Source organism: Mus musculus, chromosome 5, assembly GCF_000001635.26.
Source record: "Mus musculus strain C57BL/6J chromosome 5, GRCm38.p6 C57BL/6J".
Lineage (NCBI taxonomy): Eukaryota > Metazoa > Chordata > Mammalia > Rodentia > Muridae > Mus > Mus musculus.
Window position 1 is genome coordinate 102,181,658 of NC_000071.6, and position 17,585 is coordinate 102,199,242.

Genomic DNA, 17,585 nt, shown 5'->3' on the forward strand with positions numbered 1-17,585 from the left:
TCATTGGGTTTAGACTGGTGTCCTGCTAATCCCTTGCCTCTAGTTTATGTCTTCTTTAGCTTCTATCTCATCATCGTAGTTTAGAGGCATATGTGTGCTTGCTGTCACTGGTTCACAGTCAGGCAGCAATTTGCCTCAGGGGGAAAGGTATTTTTGTGCCTTACCCATGTCTAATTTAGATAAAGCACTGGACTGCATTAGGCCTGAGAGTTGATGTGGGAATCATGCTCTACTCCTTCGAGGGCAGAACATCTGCCTCATTCATAGGGCAGATCTGTCTCTTCTCCCCAATTCACTTATTAAGTCATTGATTTTTTTAAGAGTATGAAATTGTGGAGGTTATTTTTTTTAATGATCAGAAAATGAAAGATCCAGGCAATGCAAGAAAGAAGTATTTGCAAATTCATTCTCTCTGTCAGTGGTAGTGAGCAGAAACTCAGCAGAGAGTCTGTTTTTCCTTAGATATTTGGTATCAAAGTCTAATGATCCTTTGGTTTTAGCTTAACAAGTCCAGTACATAATTTTGAACATTGCAAGGCCTGGAGCATATTACTAAGGAGGGAATTTGCTTGATTACGCTAGAAAAAAGAAGACAGGTCAGCAATTGTTTCACCATCCCCCTTAAAGTTATTTTTCTTTTTGAAAGGGAAGCTTATTGTTCTGAATTTCATGTTTTCCCTCTCAGTCTCATGCTCTTCTGATTCCACAATGAACCAAGGGTGATTCTCTTTGTTCCTGCACCCACTTCTGCTGGCCATGCCTGAGTTTCAAATCATATTCTTTACTCATACATCATGGAAGCCTGTGAAGATAGAGCTTAATATTGAGAGTATGAAGTACCTGGCCAATGTACGCCACGTGCATGGAGATGGGTCAACGATTGAAAGTAAAATGAAGTCTGTAGTTCTGGCAACCTGGACTACCTAGCAAGTCCTTAACTTTTTACTTTCGTTAAAAATGGAAACACTCAGGTAGCATTCACAGACATCACACCCTAGGTGGATGACTGTATACCCTGGGCTGTCTGACATTTACAATTCAAGGTCTGGCGTTGATTTAACTTACCATTTTTGACTGTAGTGAGATATTATTATCATTTCACTAAGTAGACTGGGATGGGCTAACCTTCTCTGCTGCATGTCACCTGCCATAGCATCTTTATTTGTGTGTAAGAGGCATGAATAAAGGATGGAGATAACTTCTTTCACACATCCTGTGTCACAAAAGTACTTGCCAGAGAGTTGATCTCAATGTAAGAATGGAATACTCTGAAAACACTGAGTTCCTTCGAAAAGTCCTGATTGGAAAAAAAAAATTCTTTTTAGAGTGAGACTATTTTCCTAATTAAAACCACCACCCTTCATCAGAACATTTCTCTTAGTGGAGATCATGACAGAAAACCACAGCTGCTCAAATGCAGGAGCAAGTGATGGAGTGAGATGCCCCAAGGGACACACCCACAACACAATGCCTGCACCTAAGGCTTAAGGATCATGGGAAAGAAAAGGTAGGGAGATTTCACAAAAGCGAGAGGAACAGGAAGTCTTCTGTGAGATTGCATCTACTAGAAATGTCAGAGAAGTCACACCCATGAAGTCTCAACAACATGGCTGCCCAAACCAGCCCTCAACAGGCAACACCAATAACTGTGCTAACCTGAGAGGGGCTCTCACAGGGCTCCATCCTTAGGTGCTATATGAAATGAGTAGGTAGTATTTATTTATTAAGAAGTGTGTGTGTGTGTGCTTGTGTGTGTGTGAGTGTATTTGTGTGATAATGAAGATAAAAGCAGGAATTTGACAGAGAGCAGGGGTGGGTACACATAGGAAGGGTTGGAGAGAGAAAAGAAAAGGAGGAAATTATATAATTATATTTTACTTGAAAAATTATAAAAAATAAAACTAGAAAGAAAAAACTCATTAAGTATGTCTTCACTCAGAAATAAAATCTGTCAAGTCTGAAAAAGCAAATTCCAAGGCAGATGCAGGCACATTTGAGAAAAGGGAAGGAAAAAAGAAACATGCAGTGAAAAGCAAATCGGAATGAGTGTGCCAGAGACACACGGATGAGGCAGACGCTGCGCATGCACACCCAGACAGCCCAGTGTGCTCACTTTCTTTTGAAACAGTCAAATAATATCAATATCAATTTTTTAGTCATTTGTGTTAAGATACAAAATATACAATTTAACTTTTAGGAAGAATTTAAATGTTGAGAACAATTTTGAAATAGAGTCAATTGCTCTTCAAGGAATGCTTCTAAAGTTATGTAACTTTAATTATATGTATAATTTTAGCCATCAGAGTAGTGATTCAGCCAGAATCTAAGTGTGGGACTTGAGTTAGAGAGTCAAGTCCTCAGCCCTCAATTTACAAATTGGTCAAAGGCTCTCTGGTTCTATTTCTAAACAAAACACAAATGTACTTCTCTTGTATATAACATGTTAATGTACCCAAGTGGGATTAATTTAAATTATATAGAAAAGCCAGAGAGATGAAACTAGATAGGTATTTATCTCTATTCCAATGTAAATTCAGTAAATGGGGAACTAGGCTCTGCTCCAACATCTGTGCTCCAACATCTGTCCTCTAATTCTGTGTATGTATAGCATGACCTTACTTGGAGCAAGTTCTGGATGTAGTAAGGATGACATAATATGACTGTCCTTGTACACAAGGTATGACTCCCTAGATTATGGGAAGACAGGAGTTAGGTAAGTTTCAGTGTTGGTTGATGAGTTAACTCTATAATGTCTTTAAGGACCTTTGTGTGTGTGTGCTTTATAGTAATGTGTGATGCTTGTATGAGTGAATGTATATGAAAGGGAGGTCAGAGGTCAATTTTGGGTGTCATTTCTCCAGAGCAGTCTACTTTGTTTCTTGAGACAGGGTCTCTGATTGACTTGGAGCTTGCTAATAAGGCTAAAATTGCTTGCCTGGGGGAACCTAAGGACTCTCTCTTCCTCAAAAGATCTGGTGTGACAAGCATGTATCACCATGCCTGGTTGATCTAAACATGGGTTTGGGGGCTGGAACTCAAGGTTCTTGTGATTCATGGGAAATACTTTATTGACAGCCATAATGCAAGCCTTAAGACCCAGGTTTTTAAAAATTTAAATCCTTGAAATGATACCAATACTTTCCTACTGCAAGCACCACATACACAATAATACTAGATAAATAGGTAGAGAGATGATAGGTAGAGAGATAGATAATAGATGATAGATAGATGGATGATAGATGACAGACAGATGACAGATAGATAATATATTGATAATAGATAGATAAGTAGACAGAAAGACAGACAGATAAGAGCAACCATTAAAAAGAAGAGGGTGCAGTTTTCTCTTGCATTATTGTTACCAGAGGGAACTGTTTGTAGAAATGCAGATTTACCTGCTGATCTCATCCATGTGAATTTGGTCACATTCCCATCTGAACCAACTGCTTCCCAGGGGACTGAGACACCACTATTGGATGATTCAGTTCCAGTTCGTCCCTTGAGCATGAACCTTTCTCTCAGAACTCCAGTGCCAATGACACATAAGGTCCTTTGTCATCAAGGCCTGTTGTGTGCAAAATTAGCGATGTTTGCTTGGTTATATCGTGTCTTCTTTGTTAAAATACTTTTACAACAGGAAACATATGGGAATTCTTGTAATTACAACTGGCAGACATATTGTCCCGATGTGCAAAATGCATCTTCAAGAGCAGCATCTGTAATTGGTATGAGCTGATTTTACTTGACAGTGTCCTCAATTCTCTTAGTTAAGTTGGATACACACTGTGGAGCTATAGTAATAAATAAGCATTATTAAATACCTCCATGATTTTCAGTGAGCTATATGGGGAGAGGCTTGTCCTATCCTGTAACTTAAACATCACTTAAGTTCCTCACACAATTTTTCTCTCCAAGTTTAATGAATCTCAAGAAGCACACAGACCTCCTAGGGAGCAATGTAGCATCGATCTCAAAACTAAATAAAACAAAAACAAAAACAAATTCCAATTCCCCTGTTCACATCTGCACAAAAGTTCTAGCCTGGGTTTACAACTGAAAGAGCAGTCCCAAGGGTCACAGCTGGGGCTCTGTTCTAATACAGACCAAGTTCTATGCATGTGATAACACCCATCCACACCAATATTGTACTGAAGGTCCTCAGCATATTGTTGTACTATTTACAAAATCTAAATTAGTTAAGTGGTAAAATTTTAGCAATGCTATATCTGATTCTCTGTTACAGTAGGGAAATGACTTAGTTTCCTTTAAATGTTTTTAATAATAGTTATCTGTTCTTTGAAAACTTCATACCTATGTTTATGATACATGAATTCTCTCTTCCAATCTCCCTGGGAGGTTCCAATATCCCAACAGATGTCCCTCCTAAGTTTATGACCTCTTTATAATTATTATTACTATTATTATTGTCCAATAATAATACTGAGTCCAATAAGCACTGCTCTTATGTGCATGAGTATATGGCTGTGCAATCATCCACTGGGGCAGGAACAGCTTATCAGTGGCCACCTTCATAAAGAAAAGTGACTCTCCTTCCACCAGTGGTCATCAACTGCCAGCAGATACTTAGCTAAGAATGGGGTATTGGTAGTTCCTCTCCACTCAAGTTGGTATTTTAACCTGGCTTGATCTGGTGTGGACACGGGCAGCTTTTGTGGGTTCATACATACAACCACCATGTCCAGAAGATAACAGAGAACATTCCAGCAACTTCTCTCCATCCTACGGTGGGTGCAGTCTTACCTCCTGTGTGTGATGTTTCCTGAACCTTGGGGAGTCAGCCTTGGAACAGGTGTCTCATTTACTGGTGAACATTTTTAGACATAGACTATCCTTAATGAATTCATTCTTTAAAGTTTTATTCTTCTAGGGAAATTTAGACTTAACTATTGAGTCTCAGTGTAACGGTTTGTTTCCTTAGTAAGTCTGTAACAACTAATGCAATTTTCTTTTCTTTTTTTAGAGGGGTGCCTATTCTTTTGTTTTAGCTTAAAAAAACAATAAACCTGAAATTCTCTCTCTCTCTCTCTCTCTCTAAAACTGCAAGAGGACTTTTTATTCCAAGAGCACTCTGGGACCCACAGTCGTACACCACACGGGGTAGAGGACTGTGGGTCCCGAGTAGCTAGGTAAGGGGGTATTTAAAAGAAGAAACCACAACTCAAGGGGGTGGGGAGGGCGTTGTTGGAAAATACCAAAAATACCAGTTAAGAGTCACAAGGAAGTCACAAGTCACAAGGAAAAATACCTGGTAATTGTGTGGTTATTTCTCAAGACAGTTTCTATGAGCCTCTAACAATTGCACATTTGCATAGTGGGTTCAATGAATGGTCAGGGTGGTCCTTTTTGAACAAATACTCCCTGAACCCAGGAAGTGGGTGGGTGGAGGAATGTCACTATCTGTTTTATGATTAGCATGCCTTGGAGCATTGAGTCACAAAGGTCACGTTCTCAAGCTTGGGCCTAATTAAAGGCCTAGAATTTTTGTTTTTATGTTATAGTTTTTCATTCCCCACTTCTACTTGTTAGTAGTTCTAATCTTAGAACTAGACACTATCTTCTCCCTGATGCACTTGATCCTTTAGGGCATGGTACTGTTGTCTCAAAACTAAAAGCTGCACTGTACTAAGTCTTGCTCTCTAACACACATGGACCTATAATTAAAAGCAGAATCAAAATCAAAAGGGGTCCCATAAGGGTAGAAAGTAGGGTGGTCAAGAATACAAGGTAAGTGCCTTTCCACCGAGTCTCAAGGTTTTCTGTGCGGTGGCATCTAATGTAGACCAAATCTCTAACTTGGAAGCAATGTGGGGCTTGCAGGTCTCCTTCTCTTGAGTAGGCTTTCTGGAGCTTCTTCTATGCTCACTGTCTCACTCACTTGAGCGCCTTGAGCCTAGAGAACAAAGGCTGGGAAAGCAGCATGCTAGCACTATGTACAGAGGCTATTTTTACCAGTGGAGGCCCCCCACCCCGGTAGAGTAATTTATAGGGGGTCAGTCCAAACTGTCCAGGGGTGTTTCTAACCCTGAAGATCAGAAAGGGTAGGAGAGCTATCCAATCATTAGCACCAGTCTCTGCTGTCAATTTGGTAAGGGTCTCTTTAATGGTTTTATTCATCCTCTCTACCTGTCCTGAGCTTTAAGGCCTGTATACACAATGTAACTTCTAATCAATCCCCAGTATCTTGGCCAGTCCCTGACTTACCTGGGCAACAAAGGCAGGTCCATTATCAGACCTGATTACCTTGGATATCCCAAACCTTGGGAAGATTTCTTTTAGGATCTTCTTGGCTACCATATTGGCCATCTCAGTCCTGGTAGGAAAAGCTTCTACCTAGCTTGAAAAGGTGTCTATAAAAACTAATAAATACTTGTTACCGTACTTGGCTGGCTTCACTTCAGTCTTCTCTCAGGAGGCATTCCGGAGGGATTAGCATTAACCAGCTGGCAAGACACACAAAGTTTGACCACTGAGTCAGCCACTCCCGGTAATCTCAGAACATGATAAGGGGATGTTCTAACCAGTCTCTGCAGATGTTTAGCTCCTAGGTGGGTTGGACGATGTATCTGTTGGACATATTCTAGTCCTTTTTGTAGGGTAGGATCTCCTTCCCTTCTGAGGTTTAGCAAGTCCCCTCTGGGATCCTAGAGAACTGGTCTATCTTTTTATTTCTTGCCAGTCTTCCAGGGTGTACTGTTCCTTGTGTCCTGGAGTTTCGGAATTTACTACTACAGGCAGAAGGTGGGCTGCCTGCTTGGCGGTTAGGTCTGCCATCTGATTCTTTTTAGCTACAACATCTTATGTCTTTCTCTGGAGATGTCAACAGCCCTCTTTGTCTGTATATTGCTCCGTGCAGTGACAAAAGCATACCTGCTGTCAGTATAAATGTTGATAGACTTCCCCTTTGCCATTCGTAGAGCTTGTATCAAAGCCACAAGTTTGGCTTTCTGGGCCGACATCCCTTCAGGGAGGCTGCTGGCCCAGATCACTTGCTTTCTGTCCACCACTGCTGCCCCCGCCTTCCACTTACCTTCAACCACAAAGCTACTGCCATCCGTGTACCAGCTCGGATTCCCAGGCCAAGGCTAATCCTTCAGATAATTTTGAGTACCAGTTTATTCTGCCAGAATGTCAGTGCAGTGATGAGTAGATGAAGAGTCTTCAGTCTCAGGTAGTAGGGTAGTGGGATTGAGGACAGCAGGGGGAGCAAAGGTCACTTGTTCAGTCAACAAAAGGTTCTGATAATGTGTCATATGAGCATTGTTCATCCATCGGTCAGGGGGCTGTCAGATAATGCTTTCAAGAGCGTGGGGTACCACTACAGTTATTTGCTATCCCAGAGTGAGCTTATCAACATCCTTGACAAGCAGAGCTATGGCAGCAATAGCTTTCAGGCAAGAAAATCACCCGCTGGTAACAGGGTCTAACTTCTTGGATAGATAAGCCACTGGCCTTTTCCAAGGTCCCAAAGTCTGAGTAAGAACTCCTCTGGCAACCCCTGCTCTCTCATTCACATAAAGAGTGAAAGGCTTGGTTAGGTCAGGCAAGGCCAAGGCTGGGGCTGTCAGTAGGGCCTTTTTAATTTCTTCAAAGGCTTTCTGGTGATCTGGGGTCCACACAAACACCTCCTATTCCTTGGTTAGGGGGTACAACGCGGCAGCTAAGGTCACAAACCCAGGTATCCAGAGCCTGCAGAAGCCAGCGGTGTCCAAGAATTCTCTTACTTGCCTTGGTATAGTTGGGGTGGGGATCTGAGTTTCAGTCTTTTTTCTGGCTTCCTTTAGCCACTGCTTCTCATCTTGAAGAGTGTATCCCATATAAGTAACTTCAGTCTGACACAGCTGAGCCTTTTTAGCTGAGGGTCGGTACCCCAACTCACCTAATTCTGTTAAGCACATTGGTCTTCTGTTGTCCAGGTTCCCTATCTGTCTAAGTCCTGTCTTTTTTCTCTCTTACCACTGCAGCCAAGATTCTAGTCAAATTTCTCTCTTGTCTACGATCCCTCCCATTCTCCTTCTGCTTCCCCCTCTCTCTTTCTTCTGCCTCCTCTCTCTCTCTCTCTCTCTCTCTCTCTCTCTCTCTCTCTCTCAATACACCTTCTCTGCCTCTTTCACTAAATCACATAACTGTCTCCCTCTTGTAATACACCTTCTCTTACCTTAGCCAAATTAGTGGGCTGTTTTGAGGTGCCTTGGAGACCAGAGCCTGGCGACAGGATTTCAAGCTCTCCCTACCTTTAGCCATGTTGTAGTCCCAACCGGGGCGAGTCAAAGGGAATTCCATGTTGATCTCATTTGCAGCCGTGTAGGCCGCCTGTCGGCTCCCGGGATATTTTTTTTTTTTTTTTTTTTTAGTCTCTAACAGAACTCTCTCTTCTTTGGTTGTGAAGAGCATCTGCAGCAGCTGCTGCCAATCATCCCAAGTAGGCTGATGAGAGAACATTAGGGACTCCACCAACCCTGTGAGGTGTTGGGGAATCCTCTGAAAAAGGGGGGGTGGTTAGTTTTCCAGTTATAAATGGCCAGTACTGAAGGGGTTGAAGGTTGGGCGGGTCCACTGGAGTCCATCTGGACTCTGCACTCTCCAGCTCCGTGTACCCACAGCAGGTCCACCTCCTGCCACCTTGAGGAGTTCGGGGTTCCCCAGTGGCGGGGTTGAGGCTGTGGATAAGGGAGAGGTAGTGGACTAGGCCACTCTGGAGGCTTCTCAATCTCGGGGTAGATTTTGGAGGAGCGGATGGATTAGCTGGTGGCTCTGATTCAGGAGAAGCCTTCACTATAGATTTCTCTTGTAACACCAGAGCACAACCACAATTTTGGGAAGCAAAACCCAATGTAAACAATCTATTCTCTTTAAAAATCAACACCAAAAACATTACTTGTTCCAAAGTTTGGCTGCCTGTTGTTGCATACAAATGCAAGAAGGTGCAGCCCACAATACCTCAAAGAGACACTGCCCTAAATCCTATCTTTTATAAGTCTGGTTTCTAGGATAAGAATTACATAGAATATTACCCAATTCAGGTGTATCTTTAGAGACCTGTTTCCATGGGTTGGCTCATGCCGAATGTTGTAGTTCGGAATTACTCCAACCCAGAGTTACCAGTTTTTTTTTTTTTTTTTTTTTTTTTTTTTCCATTTTTTATTAGGTATTTAGCTCATTTACATTTCCAATGCTATACCAAAAGTCCCCCTTACCCACCCACCCCCACTCCCCTACCCACCCACTCCCCCCCTTTGGCCCTGGCGTTCCCCTGTACCGGGGCACACAAAGTCTGCGTGTCCAATGGGCCTCTCTTTCCAGTGATGGCCGACTAGGCCATCTTTTGATACATATGCAGCTAGAGTCAAGAGCTCAGGGGTACTGGTTAGTTCATAATGTTGTTCCACCTATAGGGTTGAAGATCCCTTTAGCTCCTTGGGTACTTTCTCTAGCTCCTCCATTGGGAGCCCTGTGATCCATCCATTAGCTGACTGTGAGCATCCACTTCTGTGTTTGCTAGGCCCCGGCATAGTCTCACAAGAGACAGCTACATCTGGGTCCTTTCGATAAAATCTTGCTAGTATATGCAATGGTGTCAGCGTTTGGATGCTGATTATGGGGTGGATCCCTGGATATGGCAGTCTCTACATGGTCCATCCTTTCATCTCAGCTCCAAACTTTGTTTCTGTAACTCCTTCCATGGGTGTTTTGTTCCCACTTCTAAGGAGGGGCATAGTGTCCACACTTCAGTCTTCATTTTTCTTGAGTTTCATGTGTTTAGGAAATTGTATCTTATATCGTGGGTATCCTAGGTTTTGGGCTAATATCCACTTATCAGTGAGTACATATTGTGTGAGTTCCTTTGTGATTGTGTTACCTCACTCAGGATGATGCTCTCCAGGTCCATCCATTTGGCTAGGAATTTCATAAATTCATTCTTTTTAATAGCTGAGTAGTACTCCATTGTGTAGATGTACCACATTTTCTGTATCCATTCCTCTGTTGAGGGGCATCTGGGTTCTTTCCAGTTTCTGGCTATTATAAATAAGGCTGCTATGAACATAGTGGAGCATGTGTCCTTCTTACCAGTTGGGGCTTCTTCTGGATATATGCCCAGGAGAGGTATTGCTGGATCCTCCGGTAGTACTATGTCCAATTTTCTGAGGAACCGCCAGACTGATTTCCAGAGTGGTTGTACAAGCCTGCAATCCCACCAACAATGGAGGAGTGTTCCTCTTTCTCCACATCCTCGCCAGCATCTGCTGTCACCTGAATTTTTGATCTTAGCCATTCTCACTGGTGTGAGGTGGAATCTCAGGGTTGTTTTGATTTGCATTTCCCTGATGATTAAGGATGTTGAACATTTTTTCAGGTGCTTCTCTGCCATTCGGTATTCCTCAGGTGAGAATTCTTTGTTCAGTTCTGAGCCCCATTTTTTAAGGGGGTTATTTGATTTTCTGAGGTCCACCTTCTTGAGTTCTTTATATATGTTGGATATTAGTCCCCTATCTGATTTAGGATAGGTAAAGATCCTTTCCCAGTCTGTTGGTGGTCTTTTTGTCTTATAGACAGTGTCTTTTGCCTTGCAGAAACTTTGGAGTTTCATTAGGTCCCATTTGTCAATTCTCGATCTTACAGCACAAGCCATTGCTGTTCTGTTCAGGAATTTTTCCCCTGTGCCCATATCTTCAAGGCTTTTCCCCACTTTCTCCTCTATAAGTTTCAGTGTCTCTGGTTTTATGTGAAGTTCCTTGATCCACTTAGATTTGACCTTAGTACAAGGAGATAAGTATGGATCGATTCGCATTCTTCTACATGATAACAACCAGTTGTGCCAGCACCAATTGTTGAAAATGCTGTCTTTCTTCCACTGGATGGTTTTGGCTCCCTTGTCGAAGATCAAGTGACCATAGGTGTGTGGGTTCATTTCTGGGTCTTCAATTCTATTCCATTGGTCCACTTGTCTGTCTCTATACCAGTACCATGCAGTTTTTATCACAATTGCTCTGTAGTAAAGCTTTAGGTCAGGCATGGTGATTCCACCAGAGGTTCTTTTATCCTTGAGAAGAGTTTTTGCTATCCTAGGTTTTTTGTTATTCCAGATGAATTTGCAAATTGCTCCTTCTAATTCGTTGAAGAATTGAGTTGGAATTTTGATGGGGATTGCATTGAATCTGTAGATTGCTTTTGGCAAGATAGCCATTTTTACAATGTTGGTCCTGCCAATCCATGAGCATGGGAGATCTTTCCATCTTCTGAGATCTTCTTTAATTTCTTTCTTCAGGGACTTGAAGTTTTTATCATACAGATCTTTCACTTCCTTCGTTAGAGTCACGCCGAGATATTTTATATTATTTGTGGCTATTGAGAAGGGTGTTGTTTCCCTAATTTCTTTCTCAGCCTGTTTATTCTTTGTGTAGAGAAAGGCCATTGACTTGTTTGAGTTAATTTTATATCCAGCTACTTCACCGAAGCTGTTTATCAGGTTTAGGAGTTCTCTGTTGGAATTTTTAGGGTCACTTATATATACTATCATATCATCTGCAAAAAGTGATATTTTGACTTCCTCTTTTCCAATTTGTATCCCCTTGATCTCCTTTTGTTGTCGAATTGCTCTGGCTAATACTTCAAGTACTATGTTGAAAAGGTAGGGAGAAAGTGGGCAGCCTTGTCTAGTCCCTGATTTTAGTGGGATTGCTTCCAGCTTCTCTCCATTTACTTTGATGTTGGCTACTGGTTTGCTGTAGATTGCTTTTATCATGTTTAGGTATTGGCCTTGAATTCCTGATCTTTCCAGAACTTTTATCATGAATGGGTGTTGGATCTTGTCAAATGCTTTTTCTGCATCTAACGAGATGATCATGTGGTTTTTGTCTTTGAGTTTGTTTATATAATGGATTACATTGATGGATTTTCGTATATTAAACCATCCCTGCATCCCTGGAATAAAACCTACTTGGTCAGGATGGATGATTGCTTTAATGTGTTCTTGGATTCGGTTAGCGAGAATTTTATTAAGGATTTTTGCATCGATGTTCATAAGAGAAATTGGTCTGAAGTTCTCTATCTTTGTTGGATCTTTCTGTGGTTTAGGTATCAGAGTAATAGTGGCTTCATAAAATGAGTTGGGTAGAATACCTTCTACTTCTATCTTGTGAAAAAGTTTGTGCAGAACTGGAGTTAGATCTTCTTTGAAGGTCTGATAGAACTCTGCACTAAACCCGTCTGGTCCTGGGCTTTTTTTGGCTGGGAGACTATTAATAACTGCTTCTATTTCTTTAGGGGATATGGGACTGTTTAGAAGGTCAACTTGATCCTGATTCAACTTTGGTACCTGGTATCTGTCCAGAAATTTGTCCATTTCGTCCAGGTTTTCCAGTTTTGTTGAGTATAGCCTTTTGTAGAAGGATCTGATGGTGTTTTGGATTTCTTCAGGATCTGTTGTTATGTCTCCCTTTTCATTTCTGATTTTGTTAATTAGGATTTTGTCCCTGTGCCCTTTAGTGAGTGTAGCTAAGGGTTTATCTATCTTGTTGATTTTCTCAAAGAACCAACTCCTCGTTTGGTTAATTCTTTGAATAGTTCTTCTTGTTTCCACTTGGTTGATTTCACCCCTGAGTTTGATTATTTCCTGCCGTCTACTCCTCTTGGGTGAATTTGCTTCCTTTTTTTCTAGAGCTTTTAGATGTGTTGTCAAGCTGCTAGTATGTGCTCTCTCCCGTTTCTTCATGGAGGCACTCAGAGCTATGAGTTTCCCTCTTAGAAATGCTTTCATTGTGTCCCAAAGGTTTGGGTACGTTGTGGCTTCATTTTCATTAAACTCTAAAAAGTCTTTAATTTCTTTCTTTATTCCTTCCTTGACCAAGGTATCATTGAGAAGAGTGTTGTTCAGTTTCCATGTGAATGTTGGCTTTCTGTTATTTATTTTGTTATTGAAGATCAGCCTTAGTGCATGGTGATCTGATAGGATACATGGGACAATTTCAATATTTTTGAATCTGTTGAGGCCTGATTTGTGACCTATTATGTGGTCAATTTTGGAGAAGGTACCATGAGGTGCTGAGAAGAAGGTATATCCTTTTGTTTTAGGATAAAATGTTCTGTAGATATCTGTCAGATCCATTTGTTTCATCACTTCTGTTAGTTTCAGTGTGTCCCTGTTTAGTTTCTGTTTCCATGATCTGTCCATTGGTGAAAGTGGTGTGTTGAAGTCTCCCACTATTATTGTGTGAGGCGCAATGTGTGCTTTGAGCTTTACTAAAGTTTCTTTAGTGAATGTGGCTGCTCTTGTATTTGGAGCATAGATATTCAGAATTGAGAGTTCCTCTTGGAGGATTTTACCTTTGATGAGAATGAAGTGTCCCTCCTTGTCTTTTTTGATGACTTTGGGTTGGAAGTCAATCTTATCAGATATTAGGATGGCTACTCCTGCTTGTTTCTTCATACCATTTGCTTGGAAAATTGTTTTCCAGCCTTTCATTCTGAGGTAGTGTCTATCTTTTTCTCTGAGATGAGTTTCCTGTAAGCAGCAAAATGTTGGGTCTTGTTTGTGTAGCCAGTTTGTTAGTCTATGTCTTTTTATTGGCGAGTTGAGACCATTGATGTTAAGAGATATTAAGGAAAAGTAATTGTTGCTTCCTGTTATTTTAGTTGTTAAAGGTGGCATTCTGTTCTTGTGGCTGTCTTCTTTTAGGTTTGTTGAGGGATTACCTTCTTGTTTTTTCTAGGGCGTTGTTCCCGTTCTTGTATTGGTTTTTTTCTGTTATTATCCTTTGAAGGGCTGGATTCGTGGAGAGATAATGCGTGAATTTGGTTTTGTCGTGGAATACTTTGGTTTCTCCCTCTATGATAATTGAGAGTTTGGCTGGGTATAGTAGCCTGGGCTGCAGTTTGTGTTCTCTTAGTGTCTGTATAACATCTGTCCAGGCTCTTCTGGCTTTCATAGTCTCTGGTGAAAAATCTGGTGTAATTCTGATCGGCTTGCCTTTATATGTTACTTGACCTTTTTCCCTTACTGCTTTTAGTATTCTATCTTTATTTAGTGCATTTGATGTTCTGATTATTATGTGTCGGGAGGAATTTCTTTTCTGGTCCAGTCTATTTGGAGTTCTGTAGGCTTCTTGTATGTTCATATGCATCTCATTCTTTAGATTTGGGAAGTTTTCTTCAATAATTTTGTTGAAGATGTTTGCTGGACCTTTGAGTTGAAAATCTTCATTCTCATCCACTCCTATTATCCGTACGTTTGGTCTTCTTATTGTGTCCTGGATTTCCTGGATATTTTGAGTTAGGATCTTTTTGCATTTTCCATTTTCTTTGATTGTTGTGCCGATGTTCTCTATGGAATCTTCTGCACCTGAGATTCTCTCTTCCATCTCTTGTATTCTGTTGCTGATGCTCAAATCTATGGTTCCAGATTTCTTTCCTAGGGTTTCTATCTCTAGTGTTGCCTCGCTTTGAGTTTTCTTTATTGTGTCTACTTCCCTTTTTAGGTCTAGTATGGTTTTGTTCATTTCCATCACCTGTTTGTATGTTTTTTCCTCTTTTTCTGTAAGGACTTCTACCTGTTTGATTGTGTTTTCCTGTTTTTCTTTAAGGACTTGTAACTCTTTAGCAGTGTTCTCCTGTATTTCTTTCAGTGATTTATTAAAGTCCTTCTTGATGTCCTCTACCATCATCATGAGATATGCTTTTAAATCTAGGTCTAGGTTCTCAGGTGTGTTGGGGTTCCCTGGACTGGGCGAAGTGGGTGTGCTGGGTTCTGGTGATGGTGAGTGGTCTTGGTTCCTGTTAGTAAGATTCCTCCGTTTACCTTTCGCCATCTGGTAATCTCTGGAGTTAGTAGTTATAGTTGACTCTGTTTAGAGATTGTTCTTCTGGTGATTCTGTTACCGTCTATCAGCAGACCTGGGAGACAGATTCTCTCCTCTGAGTTTCAGTGCTCAGAGCACTCTCTGCTGGCAAGCTCTCTTACAGGGAAGGTGCGCAGATATCTTGTATTTGGGCCTCCTCCTGGCCGAAGAAGAAGGCCCAAAACAGGACCTTTCTCAGACACTGTGTTGCTTTGGCAGTTCCCAGGTGGTACAGACTCTCACCTAAGCAGACTAAATTCCTAAGTTCCTTGGAGTCCCGGGACCAAGATGGCGACCGCTGCTGCTGTGGCTTAGGCCGCCTCCCCAGCCGGGTGGGCACCTGTCCTCCGGTCCGGAAGGTGGCCGGCTGTCCCCGGCCCACACAGGGTGCTGCCTCAGCGCCTCTGTGCTTCTGCCTGTTCCAGAAGCTGTCAGGTTCTCTGGCGCACCCTCTCACCTGTTCAGACTAATTTCCTAAGTTCGGCGGGTCCCGGACCAAGATGGCGACCGCTGCTGCTGTGGCTTAGGTCGCCTCCCCAGCCGGGTGGGCACCTGTCCTCCGGTCCGGAAGGTGGCCGGCTGTCCCCGGCCCACACAGGGTGCTGCCTCAGCGCCTCTGTGCTTCTGCCTGTTCCAGAAGCTGTCAGGTTCTCTGGCGCACCCTCTCACCTGTTCAGACTAATTTCCTAAGTTCGGCGGGTCCCGGACCAAGATGGCGACCGCTGCTGCTGTGGCTTAGGTCGCCTCCCCAGCCGGGCGGGCACCTGTCCTCCGGTCCGGACGGTGGCCGGCTGTCCCCGGCCCACACAGGGTGCTGCCTCAGCGCCTCTGTGCTTCTGCCTGTTCCAGAAGCTGTCAGGTTCTCTGGCGCACCCTCTCACCTGTTCAGACTAATTTCCTAAGTTCGGCGGGTCCCGGACCAAGATCCAGAGTTACCAGTTTTAAGCCAACTTTTTGTTACCAATGTTACAAATTTTTAATCATAACCAATAACTTATGAGCCAATAATCTATAACCAAGACATATAAAACATATTTATACTTTAAAAATCATTCAGAAACAAAAATGAAATGGCTGCAGATATTTGTTTATTTAAACCAAACAAAATTCTTAATTTTTCTAGCTGTAATTTCAAGAGAGGAGCTCCTTGTTACCTGATGAATCCAATAATCACAAACACAGAAATTCTTGTAGGAAAAACAGCCATCAGTTCCCTTACCACAGAACTTGAGAAACTGCTGGTCCCTTTAAGAGCAGCGTTTACAATCAGCTCCTAGCAGGGCTTCTCCAGCCACACTAGACTCCTAACTACAGGTGCAGGGCTCCAAAGGCCAACTGATAATGTCTATTTATTTTTTCTTTTTCTCTTTCACCAAATTATCCCCAGATAGTCAAACCCGTTCTCTCATGTGTAAATTATCTCTAGTCAGGGTACAAAGCACCTATGAGAATTACCTTTGCTTCCCTAGATTTTCACATAGCTAAAAACACATACACAAAAACACACAAAACAGAAACCAACAGATCCAGACACACACGGCCCTTTCCCATCCTCCACAAGCAGGCAAAAGAATTAGACGATTTCTGAGGTGGAAGCTTCCGCTTCAATAACAGAACTTGGTCCCTCTGACCCATCTCCGGAGACTACCAGGTGTCCCTGGCTCTCCCCATTTCCCAGGGCATCCCCCAGGGTGGCAGCCTGTGGTCCTCCTAGCATGTCTGTTGACCACAGTCCTCCCATCCTTACGGCCCAAGAGGACAATTGCAAACAGAAAACCCCATTGTCTAAAAACACCTTTGTCTGCTTCCACCAGGATGACCAAAACTCAGGCTGATCAGTATAAGCTCAGACGGATCAGAATCCAAAACTCAGGCTGATCAGTATCTAAACTCAGGTGGATCCAAACTCAGGCTGTGCTGTGCTTCAGAAACAAAGGACGAGACACAGACAAACACAACAAGCTGACTGAAAACAGAAAACAGACACTCAGAACAGAGACACCAGCTGGCGCGCACACATTCCAGAGGGGAATCCCCATACCTCCAAGTCGGTTCTTGGGTGTGAGGGGTGCTCGCATTTGCCAGCCAATGCACCAAATGAAAGACCCACAACATGAGGACTCCTCCACATTCTGACTCAGGAGAGGTGACAATCACTCACAAGAAATGGTCTTGATGCAAACTGCAAGACGACTTTTTATTCCAAGAGCGCTCTGGGACCCACAGTTGTACACCACACAGAGGTAGAGGAGCATGGGCCTCTCTCTATTTTTTTTTTAAACCAAGTTTTTGATTTATTAGGTTGTGGAAGTCATTTCGGAAGGGGAAAGGACAAACACCTCATTCTATATCCAGTGAGCTGAGCCTCAGAAATGTCATTAGACAGTGCAGCTTATGATAATGTATACACTAAACCATGGCTAGGACATTCGCTCTGACCTTCATTGTGGAACTCTTCCTACCCATGTCTAACTTTCCTGACAGATTTTCATAAGATATTATTTCTCCATGATCAGGCAAATTGTCAACTCTAAGGTTTCCCAGAAAATATCAATCTCCAAGTGAGTCTTTCAAGTAAATTCATTTTTATAGGCAATTTCTTTTCATAGCTTAATGGTTATTAAAGTTATAGATTAAGGATAGGTTAAAAAAATCTTTAGATTGCTAACTTTGATGACTTTGTACTGCTGTGGAACCATATTAGTGACCTTGGTTTTTATTCCTAAGTGTGAT